We start from the raw sequence: 15,310 nt of genomic DNA, 5'->3' as shown, positions 1-15,310 counted from the left end.
GTTTCTTCTTGGATGTAAATGGCTGTTGTTTTGGAAAAATTCTCTAGTTATCTACAGTTTTCATTGCTGATATTTTATTTAGAACCTTTTGTCTAAATACCTTTGTTTTTTAATATAATTGAAATTTAGTGATACAGAAACTTTTCTTCTTATTAGAGGTTTTATAATATCCAAGAAGTGGCCTTCAGTTGATGTTCTTGACTCGTTAGTATTGGTAGAACTAATCACAGTACCTCTGGCAGTGATGGATCGTCCTCAGTGAAGTATTTTTTTCCTATTCTTGTTAGATAAATCTTTATTTTTAAAATTTGGACCATTTATGTAACAGTGCGTCTGACCCCATGCCATATAACAGCCTAAGACTAAAGAAAATGTTGTCTTGAAGCATAATATTGCTGACAAAATTATGGGGGAAACTGACAGGGCCGCGAGGGATTAGCCGAGCGGTCTAGGGCGCTGCAGTCATGGACTGTGTGGCTGGTCCCGGCGGAGGTTGGAGTCCTCCCTCGGGCATGGGTGTGTGTGTTTGTCCTTAGGATACTTTAGGTTAAGTAGTGTGTAAGCTTAGGGACTGATGACCTTAGCAGTTAAGTCCCGTAAGATTTCATACACATTTGAACGTTTTTGAAACTGACAGGCTAACAGAGAAATCGTTTATAACAGAAATTAATTCCTGAAATGAATACCTGAGGATTGTGAATTTTGAGAAGACCTAATTTTTGAATGTTTGGCTTAATGCTTTCGTGGGACCCTATTCTGAGATTTTTAATTGTTAATTAATAGTGAATGTGCTACTCGGCGCAACTGAAAGAGGAATGTCTTGACATGCGAAGTACATGGGCATCTACATCCACATGTAGACAGCACTGTGAACTGTATGCCAGCTATTACAGTAGATAGCAGCAGCTATTAGGACGTCTTCGTGTTCCATCCCCATACAAACATGGGAAGAATGATTGCTTAAACGCGTCTGTCCCTCGCGGTGATTACAATAATCTTGTCGGCGTAATCCGCATGAGATAGGGGCTTTCAGTATATTCCTCACTTAAAACTGGTTCATTAGAGCTGTACACTGGTAGATGTTAACAGAAAGTACGCGTCTGTCTTCCAAGCGTGTGCCAGTTCTGTTTTTCCAGCATCTCCCCTCACGTATCAAACCAACCCTTGACTATTAGTGCTACCATTCTTTGTGTACTTCCAGTGCCCCCTGTTAATTACGTCTGGCGGTAAATTTTGTAAGGAATGTCTTCTGTAGAGTAACTGATTTCTGCTAATAATCCGAAGTCTGGTACCTACGTTACCTAAGTGTCAGCCTATGTGATCGTTCCTTTTAATATCGATACAAATTGCTCCTCATAGGTATTTATATGAACTGACCGATTTCAAGTAAGACTTGCTAATAGTCTAGTCATAGGACGCAACGTCTTTTTCGTTTTATGAAGTGTACACTTACGTGTAGCCATTGTTCAGACCACTTTGAAATCTTACCAAACTCCCACTATATATTCTAAACTAAACTAAACTCCTCCAGAACAGGCCATGGGAAAGGCCGACGGAAACAACCGGCCCCCGTGTCATCCTCAGCCCACAGGCATCACTGGATGCAGATTGGAAGGGGATGTTGTCAGAACACCACTCTCCCGGCCGTATGTCAATTTAACAAACCGGAGCCGCTACTTGCCAGTCAAGTAGCCCCTCAGTTTTCCCCACAACGTCTGAGGGCATTCCGCTTGCCAACAGTGCTCGGCAGACCGGATGGTCACCCTTCAAGTGCTAGCCCAGCCCGACAGCGCTTAACTTCGATGATCGACGGGCGTTACCACTGCAGCAAGGCCGTTGACCTACTGGATATTCAGGCAGTATGTAATTACAGATAATCTCTTCGTCTGCAGAAAGTATGAGATGACTAAAAAATTACCTGCACTGTCACTAATGCATAGCACGAAAAGACGGTAATTTTTGCAAGTTACTTTCGTGGATCGCACCTGAAATTACGTCTGCGTCGCCCCTTGCAGTCGTATTTCCGATCATTACCACTAAGTGTTCACCTGGCGAGGTTACCCGCTCCGCGGCAACTGCACCTGCTCGTGTGTACAGAGCCAGCGTGTTAGCTGGGGGCCACGTGACAGCCTTGGTGCGCCTGCCGGCGGCCTCCCACACCCCCTGCAGCGTGTCGGCGGCTCTGTACACAGCGCACGGGCCCTGTGAGCCCCTGTAGGGGGACAGCTGGCCGGAGGGAGCCAGGCACTGGCCTGTGTAGTGGGTGGCCGCCTTTCCAGGGGATGCACCTGGCGTCAAACGTTACTGGCCTCCAGATGGTGCAAACAGCGCCACGTCTTGCCGTAGTTCGAACCCGGGCACACTGTCTGAGGTATGTATGGGTCCAGCCACCCTAATCTGTTAGTAAATTGAGTAATCTCGTACATAAATTCGTCATCTTCAGGAACAAAAACGGGTGTTGTTGAAAAGTTTATGTTATAATCTAAAAATGTTTAAGTCTTGCAATTTTTACTACCAAGCGAGGAAGAGTAATATTAGAAATACTTGCCTTACACACACAGGAGTGGTGAACGGTGTATGCATTCTTATACCAAGCAAGAGATGAAACCAAGTAAATACACTACTGGCCATTAAAATTGCTACACCAAGAAGAAATGCAGATGATTAACAGGTATTCATTGGACAAATATATTATACTAGGACTGTCATCTGATTACATTTTCACGCAATTTGGGTGCATAGATCCTGAGAAATCAGTACCCAGAACAACCACCTCTGCCCGTAATAACGGCTTTGGTACGCCTGGGCATTGACTCAAACAGAGCTTGGATGGCGCGTACAGATATAGCTGCCCATGCAGCTTCAACACGATACCACAGTTCATTAAGAGTAGTGACTGGCGTATTGTGACGAACCAGTTGCTCGGTCACCATTGACCAGATATTTTCAGTTGGTGAGAGATCTGGAGAATGTGCTGGCCAGGGCAACAGTCGAACCTTTTCTGTAACCAGAAAGACACCTACAGGGCCTGCAACATGCGGTCGTGCATTATCCTGCTGAAATGTAGGGTTTCGCAGGGATCGATGAAGGGTAGAGCCACGGGTCGTAACACATCTGAAATGTAACGTCCACTGTTAATAGTGACGTCAATGCGAACAAGATGTGACCGAGACGTGTAACCAATGGCAACCAATACCATCACGCTGGCTGATACGCCGGTATGGCGATGACGAATACACACTTCCAATGTGCGTTCACCGCGATGTCGCCAAACACGGATGCGACCGTCATGATGCTGTAAACAGAACCTGGATTCAGCCGAAAAAATGACGTTTTGCCATTCGTGCACCCAGGTTCGTCGTTGAGTACACCATCGCAGGCGCTCCTGTCTGTGATGCAGCGTCAAGGGTAACCGCAACCATGGTCTCCGAGCTGATAGTCTATGCTGCTGCAAACGTCGTCGAACTGTTCGTGCAGATTGTTGTTGTCTTGCAAACCTCCCCATCTGTTGACTCAGGGATCGAGACGTGGCTGACGATCCGTTACAGCCAAGCGGAAAAGATGCTGATACGATGCCTGTCATCTCGACTGCTAGTGATAAGAGACCGTTGGGATAAAGCACGGCATTCCGTATTGCCCTTCTGAACCCACCGATTCCATATTCTGCTAACAGTCACTGGATCTCGACCAGCGCGAGCAGCAATGTCGCGATACGATAAACCGCCATCGCGATAGCTACTATCCGATTTTTATCAAAGTCGGAAACGTGATGGTACGCATTTCTCCTCCTTACACGAGGCATCATAACAACGTTTCACCAGGCAACGCCGGTCAACTGCTGTTTGTGTAAGAGAAATCGGTTGGAAACTTTCCTCATGTCAGCACGTTGTAGGTGTCGCCACCGGCGCCAACCTTATGTGAATGCTCTGAAAAGCTAATCATTTGCATACCACAGCATCTTCTTCATGTCGGTTAAATTTCGCATCTGTAGCACGTCATCTTCGTGGTGTATCAATTTTAATGGCCAGTAGTGTACAATATTATCGATGTTATCAATAAATTATTTTGTTAATATCTGCCTTTTTTTGTACTTTAATGTTATTTATACATAATATTTTTCCTTATTTTTTTTTAACCTTGTAATGATTTGAGATTGTCCTTCCGGCAACAAGGTCGTTCTAAGAATCATACATGCCATAGTCATATAGACTGCATGTCACATAACCAATAAAAGATTTGTGGAAATTAGAAGCTTTTGTCTGCAATGAATGGACGAGTAGAACTTATTTTTCGTTGTAAAAGAAAGACCAAATTATATGACGATTACAATAGTACCAGGCGTAAAAGAACAGTTGGAGTACAAAACTGGTGAATAGCATGAAGGTTTCAGGCCTGGTCGGTCATGAACATAACAAATCTTCAATCTGAAAACAGTTCGAAAATACAAGGCTACCGTTAATATTCCAGTATTTTGCACCTTCATAGGTTTTAAGAAGTAATATCATTCTATTTACTGAAAATTCTTGTTCAATGCCTCAGAGAACAGCGGCTTGATGCAAAAACGCTAGGTTTAATCAAACAGCCTTTGGCTGGCTCAAATCGAAAATGTAATTCATGGGTGACATCTCTGATCTTTTCATGATCAAAACATTAGTACGGCAATGCGACGGATTATCCCAACTAATGTTCGACCTAGTCGTGGACAAAGTAATGAAGAAATAGGAAAAGGAATTGAAAATGCAAGGACACTGGAAATCAACACGACTGGAACGATCCTGGTACAAGACAGTTATTTACAACATAGCTTTCGCAGACAATCTGGTCATAATGTGAGATACCGAAGCAACAGCAGCCAGGCAAATCAAAATACTAAAATAATGTGCAGAAAAAAGTTGACATGCAAATCTATTTCCAGAATTCTCCTGCTCAAAACTAAACACACAAAAAGTAGACAGAAAATACCGCAAGATAAACAGCGTTACACATTTGAAATACCTAGGTGCAATCCTCGAACTTATAGGAGGCGAAAAGACCTCGCAGAATACCGACTACAAAAAACGAAGAGAGCTTACGGCAAGGCACAAGATGTATATAATAAGAAAAGCAGGACCATTCAGAGAAAGACCAGAAACTGCAGTACTTTATGCAAGTAAGATACAAACACTCCAAACGTAATTCTAAATGGAAGGCATACTGAAGGAGGGTGGCATAATAGTGAGAAAACTTTTCGCCCCATAGGTGACAGAAGAGGGATGTAGATTACACTCAAGGAAAGTCACAGGGAAGATGTCAGACCGATCAGCAGTTGTCAGAACGGTAAAGATTCATCAGCAGGCTGCCAACAACAAGACTCACCAACAGAATTCTGCCACACATACAAGGGGTCAACTCAACGATACCGCGGACCACATAAGTAAAACTTGCACAAGAAACACAAATCGATCCAGCAGACTCTGATGACAGGAACGTATACAGAGGTCAGATGCAAAAATATAATGGGAGGTCAGAGACTGAAGACCAAAAGGAACCAGGTACAAAGTAGACTGAAACCGGAAAGAGACTCCATGGAGGAAAAAAAGAAAATGTGAGAATCGCGGGAATAGGAAATAATACTCAAACGAAGTAGAATATTTTGCGCGATACTACAGAGTCTCGACGTAAATAATTATGTACAGGCCAGGCTTACTTTTGTCGTATACAGGATGATTAGTAGATTCTTCGTATAAACGTCTCACAAAAAGAATTGTGTAAGATAAATCAATCACCTTTGTAAGCCAGTGGCGCAGTTTTCATGCAGTTTTTAGCGTCCACTGTAAGCTATGGTACACTCTTATTAGTCAAAGAGAATAAAAAAAAATGTTAAACTAAAAATTACTGGCACTGTATTTGAAAGGAACTTCCACTAATAACACAGAATTCGAAATCCAGTATGGTGCCCCTTAGGGTATGCTGCAATTCTATCCGAGGCAGGAAAGAACTTGGAAGAGCAGCTGAATGCACTGGATAGCGTCTTGAATAGGCGGTAGAAGATGAGCATAAAAAAGACACGGTAAATGGAATGTAGTGCAATTGAATTGGCGATGTTGAAGGAATTTGATAGAGAAAAAACGCATTAAAGTGATAGATGAGTTTTGCTATTTCGGCAGCAGAACAAGTGATTACTGCCGAGGTGGAAAGGAGTCACTGAGGGAGTAGGACGGAATCAACTGTGGATTGTGGCTCCAGCGACTGGCACAGGTTGACAATACCAGGTTTACACAGTAAATCTGCTGCTGTTTCTGCCTGTAAACATTAGAAGTGAAGCCCATGATATTCAGGTTCCTGTTCGGGCGTCAATATAAAACGACTTTTTTTAATAAATCAATTGTCTTTTTTTTAGAGTCCGTACTCAAAGATTCACAACTACTTTCGTTGCGGGGATTGCGCGCTAAAGTGTTCGTTGCTGTCAAGCTGCGCTTCACTTCACTTCAAGTACTTTTTGGATCAAATTTACCTTTACGGTATTTACATACATTACTGAGCTTTTCAAAATGAAATAAGACACAAATTAGTTTAAAAAAAGAGGCAGTGCGGCTCGCATAACATTACATGCCTTCATTTGGAACTACCTGGCAGATTGAAACTGTGTGCTGGACTAGCACCCGAAACTGGGGTCTTCGCGTTTCACAGTTTCCCCGCGAAAGGCAAAGGTCTCGGTTTCGAGCTCTGGTCCGTCCTACAGTTTTGATCTTACAATCAGTTTTTAATCAGCGTACACATCTCTGCAGGGTGAAAATTCATTCTGAAAACAATCCCCTAAGCTGCTGCTAGGCCACGATTCCACAATATCCTTTGTTCTAAGACTGCTAGTCATCAGTGTTTGCAGCACAAGTTTTGTGAAGCTTGGAAGGTAGAAGATGAGGTACTGCCGTAAGTAAAGCGATGAGGAGGCGTCTGGGGTATTGCTTGGATAGTTCGGTAAGTAGAGCACTTCCCGCGAAAGGCGAAGGTCTCAGGTTTGAATCCCAGTTTGTCACAGTTTTAATCTGAAAAGAAGTTTGAACGCCATCTTTGAGTTTCCACGAAGCTCACGATTGCAACACTGTCCCTAGAACAGATCGTGGCCCTCTAGTTCTTTATCGGGTGCAAGGCCTTAACCAGGGACTGCGAGAGGTCTAATGACAAGCTAGGCTACGACTTCCTAGACTTGCGCCAGAGGGTTAAGAAGCGTAGGTTTCCCCCAAACCGATGTTGTGTGCTCTATACATAGCAAAGTTTGCAATATGATGTTTACAACTGTCACAGCAATGTGGTTTCATTCAGTATGTAAGGATGTAATGTAACATCTACTTTTTATGTGTAGTACAACAGTAATTTGACATTTACGACATGTAATACGTGATAATACATATATGTTCAGCTCTCATTATCTGGGTTATGGAGAGTCGCTTAGTCTGAAATGCATTGTTTGCTCCCTACATACAGGGTTATTACAAATGACTGAAGCGATTTCACAGCTCTACAATAACTTTATTATTTGACATATTTTCACAATGCTTTGCACACACATACAAAAACTCAAAAAGTTTTTTTAGGCATTCACAAATGTTCGATATATGCCCCTTTAGTGATTCGGCAGACATCAAGCCGATAATCAAGTTCCTCCCACACTCGGCGCAGCATGTCCCCATCAATGAGTTCGAAAGCATCGTTCATGCGAGCTCGCAGTTCTGGCACGTTTCTTGGTAGAGGAGGTTTAAACACTGAATCTTTCACATAACCCCACAGAAAGAAATCGCATAGGGTTAAGTTGGGAGAGCGTGGAGGCCATGACGTGAATTGCTGATCATGATCTCCACCACGACCAATCCATCGGTTTTCCAATCTCCTGTTTAAGAAATGCTCAACTTCATGATGGAAGTGCAGTGGAGCACCGTCCTGTTGAAAGATGAAGTCGGCGCTGTCGGTCTCCAGTTGTGGCATGAGCCAATTTCCAGCATGTCCAGATACACGTGTCCTGTAACGTTTTTTTCGCAGAAGAAAAAGGGGCCGTAAACTTTAAACCGTGAGATTGCATAAAACACATTAACTTTTGGTGAAATGCGAATTTGCTGCACGAATGCATGAGGATTCTCTACCGCCCAGATTCGCACTTTTTATTTGTTCACTTCACTATTAATAAAAAAATGTTGCTTCATCACTGAAAACAAGTTTCGCACTGAACGTATCCTCTTCCATGAGCTGTTGCAACCGCGCCGAAAATTCAAAGCGTTTGACTTTGTCATCGGGTGTCAGGGCTTGTAGCAATTGTAAACGGTAAGGCTTCTGCTTTAGCCTTTTCCGTAAGGTTTTCCAAACGGTCGGCTGTGGTACGTTTAGCTCCCCGCTTGCTTTATTCGTCGACTTCCGCGGGCTACGCGTGAAACTTGCCCGCACGCGTTCAACCGTTTCTTAGCTTACTGCAGGCCGGGCCGACCCGTTGATCTCCCCTTACAGAGGCATCCAGAAGCTTTAAACTGCGCATACCATCGCCGAATGGAGTTAGCAGTTGGTGGATCTTTGTTGAACTTCGTCTTGAAGTGTCGTTGCACTGTTATGACTAAATGATGTGAGTGCATTTCAAGCACAACATACGCTTTCTCGGCTCCTGTCGCCACTTTATCTCACTGCGCTCTCGAGCAGAAACCTGAAGTGCGACTTCAGCCGAACAAAACTTTATGAGTTTTTCTACGTATCTGCAGTGTGTCGTGACCATATGTCAATGAATGGAGCTACAGTGAATTTATGAAATCGCTTCAATCATTTGTAACAGCCCTGTACATTCAGATACCTGAGTATCAGCCACTGAGGAGCAGAAGTTTGTTTTTGTCAGGATAAACAGCCTCCAAATGCATAATAAAAGGAAGCATGGTGAATTGTAGGTTGTAAAGTAGACTATCTTTATTTAAATCGTGCTGTTAGCTAATATCATCCACTAGTAATTTTCAATCATATATGTATATATATATATATATAGTGATAGTACATATATGATTGAAAATTACTAGTGGATGATATTAGCTAACAGCACGATTTAAATAAAGATAGTCTACTTTACAACCTACAGTTCACCAAGCTTCCTTTTATTATGCATTTGGAGGCTCTTTATCCCGACAAAAACAAACTTCTGCACCTCAGAGGCTGCTACTCAGGTATCTGAATGTATTTAGGGAGCAAACAATGGATTTCAGACTAAGCGACTCTCCATAACCGAGATAATGAGAGCTGTAGGAGACCAAGAAGTAGCAGTGTAAGGTTGACAGAAACGCCTCCGAGAGGAGAGAGTTTTAAATTGCTTATAGTTAACAGTTGAATAGAAAAAAATTATCACTTTAGAGCGGAGTGTGCGCTATATGAAACTTCGTGGCAGATTAAAACTGTGTGCCGGACCGAGACTCGAACTCGGGACTTTTGCCTTTTGAGGGCAAGTGCTCTACCAACTGAGCCACCCATGCACGACTCACGCCCCGTCCTCACAGCTTTACTTCTGCCAGTACCTTGTCTCCTACCTTCCAAACTTCAAAAATGGTCTCCTACCAACCTAGCGGATCTAGCACTCCTGGAAGAAAGGATATTGCGGAGACATGGCTTAGCCACTGCCTAAGGGATGTTTCTAGAATGAAATTATCAGTCTACAGCGGAGTGTGCGCTGATATGAAACAGGAGAGCTGCTGTAAAGTTTGGAAGGTAGGAGACGAGGTACTGGCGGAATTAAAGCTGCGAGGGCGGGGCCTGAGTCGTGCTTCGGTAGCTCAGTTGGTAGAGCACTTGTCCGCGAAAGGCAAAGGTCCCGAGTTCGAGTCTCGGTCCGGCACACGGTTTTAATCAGCTAGGAATGTTTCTTAACAGTTGAATAATTTGGAGCAAAGAGAGTTGGAGGGCGCCTTAAAACTCACTTAGTATTAGCTACAGAAAGCTGGTTACAGCCAGACATTGAAAGTAATGAGATTTTTGTGGTAGATTTAAGCGTATATCGAAAGGTTAGGCTAATAGGAAATGGAAGTGGTGTATTTGTCACAGGAGACAAGAAAAATTCCTTAAATCCGCTATGATAGGAACTGAAGCTAGAGACGAGACTCTTTCTGTAAGACTCAATGTCAGTTATGACCGTAAAATTATAACTGGGTCCTCCTGTCAGCCCCCAGACACACATCTTATTTAAGCTATAGAGAAGATCTCAGTTCTCTAACACATAAATTGCCCAGTCATACTGCAATCATATGAAGATACTTCAGTCACCGGGCAATCAATAGGGACATTTACAATTTTGTTTGTGGTGAGCGTAACTGCATATACTGTGAAACATTACTATATGCGTTCTCCGTGGAATATCTTCAGCAGGTATTTCGGAATGTCACTCTTGATGGAAATATAATGGATCTAATGCCAACAAATGTACTTGATCTCTTGGAGGATTATATTTAAATATGTGAGTGTGGCTATGTGATAGCTGTAGCAAAAATGATTACAAAAGCACAAATAGAAACTGAAACAAGTAGATTCACACGTAAAGCAAACTAGATAAGCCAGATTTAGTGTCATACCTCAATGAGAAAGTTGAAATTTGTGGATCTGAACAAGAACATGTAGATAAATTGTGTTCCACTTTTAAAAGAGTAATGATCTTATGACATTTATTGGCCGGGATATCCCCTTCGGGGTTTGGCCGCCGTACTGCAAGTCTTTCCTTTTTGTTGACGCCACTTCGGCGACTTACGTGTCAATGCTGATGAAGAACACACAACACCCAGTCCCCTGCCGGGAATCTAACCCGGGCCCCCTTGCTAGGTAGGCAGTAACGCTACCGCTACGCTACGGAGGCGGACAGTTACTGAGATGAACTGGAGAATACTGTACATGACTCGTAGAATAATTCATGATGGGAGGGACCCTCCATGCTATACAGTTGCTGTACAGAAACTTCTAAAGTAACAATGACTGATACATAACAAGTGTAAAAGAAAGCATAGGGCTCTCCAATGGGTGAAATCGTCGGTCACAACCGTAGCCGAATATTATCAAAGATTCTCTCACAAAACCGGAAGAAAGTCTGATCACGTAGACAGGCTCTTAGGGGGCCAAAGCTAGTGTCCAGGCACTCATGGACAAAACTGAAACTGACTCTGCAAAAAAAGATATGCGTGACTCTATTTTCAAATGTTTATTTGCGAAGGGAAACCGAAGAATAATGTTCCCGCTAAATTCTCATATCTCTGCAAAGATAAGAGAAATATATTAGCGTCATTGATGTTATGAAACAGGGATAGCTGTTAAGACTGCATAAAGCTCTAAGATGTGACGGAATGCCCATCAGATATTAAACCGCTACTTGTGGCCCAGTTATCTTCTCTTTTAACCACACGGAGGTCCCCTCATACAACAAAGTGTGCCCAGTGGTTGGAAGAAAGTACAGGTATCACCTGTCTACAAGAAGGGCGGCAGAACCTGTCTGATAACCCTGACATCCATTTGTTGTAGAATCTTAGAACTTATTATGAGCTCATACGTAATGCGGTATCGCGAGCAGGCGAGAGCGCGGATTCAGGATATATGTCACCTCAAGTCCAACCTGAGCAATTCACGCATAAAATCCAGAAAACTGCTGATGAAAGTAGATGCAATAGAAGTAGTTTCTTGACTTCCGAAGGCGTTTCACTCAGTACTACACATAAGCTTATTATCGAATGTTGGTTCATATGAGGTATCAAGCGAAGTCTGTAGCTGGATAAGGGGTTTCTTGGTGGGGAGGGACATAGTACGTTATGTTGGGTGGAGAATCAGTGAAAGATGTAGTTGTAACTTCTGGTGTGCCCTAGGAAAGTGCGCTGCGACCCATGATGTTCACGTCGTACATTAATAACTTTGATAACAATATTAATAGTAACCTTAGACTTTTTGCATATAGTGCAGTTATGTTCAAATGTGTGTGAAATATTATGGGACTTAACTGCTAAGGTCATCAGTCCCTAAGCTTACACACTACTTACCCTAAATTATCCTAAGGACAAACACACACACCCATCCCCGAGGGAGCATTCGAACCTCCGCCGGGACCAGCCGCGCAGTCCATGACTGCAGCGCCTTAGACCGCTCGGCAGTGCAGTTATCTCCAAAGAAGTGCTATCTGAAAAAAAGCTGTCCTAGGATTTAGTGCGGGTTTGATAAGATTTCGAAGTGGTGAAACAGTGGAAACTCACTTTAAATAATGTAAAACTGTGCCTTTCACGAAACAAAAGGAACGTACTATTCTACGAGCGACATTTGGAAGTGATCACCCCTTACAAACAGCTGAATATAACAATTTGTAGTACCAATTTGTAGGGGTATGGATCTGAAATGGAAAGATCACATTGTGTCAGTCGTGGGTAAAGCAGGTGGATGACTGTGGTTCGTTGACAGAATGCCAGGGAAATGCAATTAGTCTAGAAAGGAGACTGCACACAAAACACTTGGGTGACCCAGCCTAAAATATTACTCAAATGTGTGTACCCCGCACCAGATAGGAGTATTTAAGAGCCGGCCGGTGTGGCCGTGCGGTTCTAGGCGCTTCAGCTGGAACCGCGTGTCCACTACGGTCGCAGGTTCGAATCCTGCCTCGGGCATGGATGTCTGTGATGTCCTTAGGTTAGTTAGGTTTAAGTAATTCTAGGGGACTGATGACCACATATGTTAAGTCCCATAGTGCTCAGAGCCATAGTATTTAAGAGATTAGTTTAGGAATATACTACAACCCCCTATGTATCGCTCGTGTAGAGATCGCGCAGATAAGGTCGGCCTAATTATTGCGCCTACTGATGCTGTGGGACGTATCGTCTTCGGTGCTCTCGACAGTGGTTTGCAGAGTACATGTAAATGCAAATGTAGATCTCATGGTGGTTAATTGTCCAAGTTACGGGTCCAAAGGTGCCCTTTCAGGTTTGAGGTGATCTAGGCTGTATAAATAACCGGCAAAAACTTTGAGAATTATTTATTATTGTTCCGTACGAAAAGAATAACTCGAGTGCTTTGCACTGGAAAATTTCGCTGCATCGTTGTTGCCACTCTCACTTTGGGAGGAAGCATTACAGCGCACTCTCGAAAACATGCACATCTCTAGCTATCAGAGCGACTGCTTGCTACACCAGTCGATGCCGTATCAAGGACCTCACTCACTACGACCGCAATTACTGCATACCATCAGCCGAAGCTGCTGCATTAATCTAGTGGTTTCTGACGTATTACTATGGCGCTAAACAAGTCTTACTTCAGATTTCTTATGAATAATACTGCCATACAGATTTAAGCAATGCTGATGGCCAACTATACACACAATTCATTGCATTCAAATGACACTTAGACTTCCTCACGAACGCATGGAAATCGTATTTAATATATTTAGCCTGTACCTGGTACAAATGGAGTCGAAAGTTTGAAAAACAAAAATTGCTAGAAAAATCCATACATATAAAAGTTTACGTATATATGTATGTCTGTGTGTTCAACATCTCCTCCTGATCCACTGGACCGATTTCAACCAAGTTTGGTACATATGTCACATACTGTCTGGAAAAATCACTGTTTGGGAGAGAACTACCAATCTATCAAAGGGTGGAGGGGAAACAAGCAACGTAGCCTTCGAAGCTACTTTAGTCATCCCGTATTTTAAATGAGAGCACTTAGTGACATGTAACAAACTTTACACAAATGTCAAACTTTTCAAACCTTTTCTTTTTGACAACCCCCTAAAACGAAAGAAAAAAGTTTACTGTTTACTACATTTTTGCTGTCCATGCAGTAAAACTGCCGTATGAAGAATGACGTTTCAACTTCCTTACTACTAACTGTATTCACGACAGAGTTTGAAGACAGTATTCACATATATCACTAAAGTACCAGCAAAATTAGATCCTTGTACGTCATATAGTTCAGGAGATAAAACACAAATATTGAGCAGCGTGAAAATTAAAATGCAGTGGGAAATTTAGTAGAGACACAGGTGAATTATGTGCACAAATACGTGTGAATTACGTTCAACACAAATAATATACATTTGACATGTGCACACGGGCAAAGCCACGGGCCAGACGCTCGTCCCAAAACATTGCAACGGTTTCAACCAAATTTAATAAACATGTTATTGAGAAATAGTGTGTGGCTAAGGACCACCAGCCTCCTATTGCACTGAGCGTGACAACGTGGAGAGAGAAGGCGGGAGAAGGATGTGGACAGAGAGGGTGCAGAAGGAGATGGAATTAAGAGGCAGGAAGAGATCTACAGAGGGGAAATTAGCAGATAGATAGAGAAGGAAGAAGCAGTTGCACCGAGAGAGAAAGGAGGAGCAGATGAATAGAGGGGGTGAAGGAATAGATGAACAGATAAATGTGGAAGGAGGAGATGTATAATAGAAGAATGGAATATATACATACCAGGATAAAGTCAGGTACTCAAAGTAGTATCCAAAATAAATATCAAATAGAATCTTGTTGTCATGTACATCAAGTCAGTGATTCCGTGCCTTAAATTGAATTTTGCCTAGACAAAGTACTGCGGAAGTTATCGATATATTTTAATCGACGTTTTAATTAATTGGTAACTATTGAAACCTCGTATTTTGAGTGAAACTACGAAGCGGAATCGAGATATTCTGATCTCATTCCTCACCACTTGCTTTAAAACATTTCTTTTGTTTTTTCTTCATCAGAATTAAGATGATCGGTTCGTGGAAGCTGTCACCGAAGAAATTTATTTTGTCACTGCGAATAAGAGACGGTTCTGACTTCCGTGGGGATAATTTTTAGAAGATGAAACAAATGCGAAAATATTAACTACATGAAGAAAGCTGACGAAGTAGATAGATGTGAAAAGATCGAAAAGAAAAGAAATGGATGGTTACAGGCAGTTTTATTTACATAACAACGTAACAAAATAGCAACCAGGTTTTATTCTGCAAGAACATGAGATACTGTTTGCAAAGCAGTTTTCATCAGAAGCGGTAGATCCGGAGTAAGTCAAGTGGTCGCACTCGACCTATGATTTATGGAAAGGGTGCTTGTTTTAGTAGGGTTATGTCGTCATCTGCACAAAAGTCTAAAGATTCAGAAAAGAGAAGAACGGTTTATAAAATTATGTTGAAGAACGAACTAAGTATTCCTTTCCAACACTTTTCCAAGAAGATAGTCAGGTGAATAAAATGTAGCGCAAGGTAAATAAGGTTGATGAAATACCTTCGCCATGTGAGAGCTTCTGGCACACAGGTGCACCGCTGGGCCCACCTTTATATTTTTCTCTGTAGCAGCAGAACACTGTGGAGTAG

General features: G+C 42.6%; 1 non-coding gene across 1 annotated transcript; it reads right to left on the bottom strand.

Moving 5' to 3' along the window:
* Positions 1–9,399: 9,399 nt before the first annotated feature.
* Trnal-caa (transfer RNA leucine (anticodon CAA)) lies at positions 9,400–9,474 on the bottom strand. Its single transcript has one exon. It is a non-coding gene; the product is annotated as a tRNA-Leu (tRNA).
* Between the last annotated feature and the right edge of the window lie 5,836 nt (positions 9,475–15,310).

The sequence above is a fragment of the Schistocerca serialis genome, chromosome 1, assembly GCF_023864345.2.
Source record: "Schistocerca serialis cubense isolate TAMUIC-IGC-003099 chromosome 1, iqSchSeri2.2, whole genome shotgun sequence".
In the NCBI taxonomy this organism is placed as follows: Eukaryota; Metazoa; Arthropoda; class Insecta; order Orthoptera; family Acrididae; genus Schistocerca; species Schistocerca serialis.
Note: the sequence above shows the minus strand (reverse complement) of the source record. Positions and strands in the feature narration are given on the sequence as shown.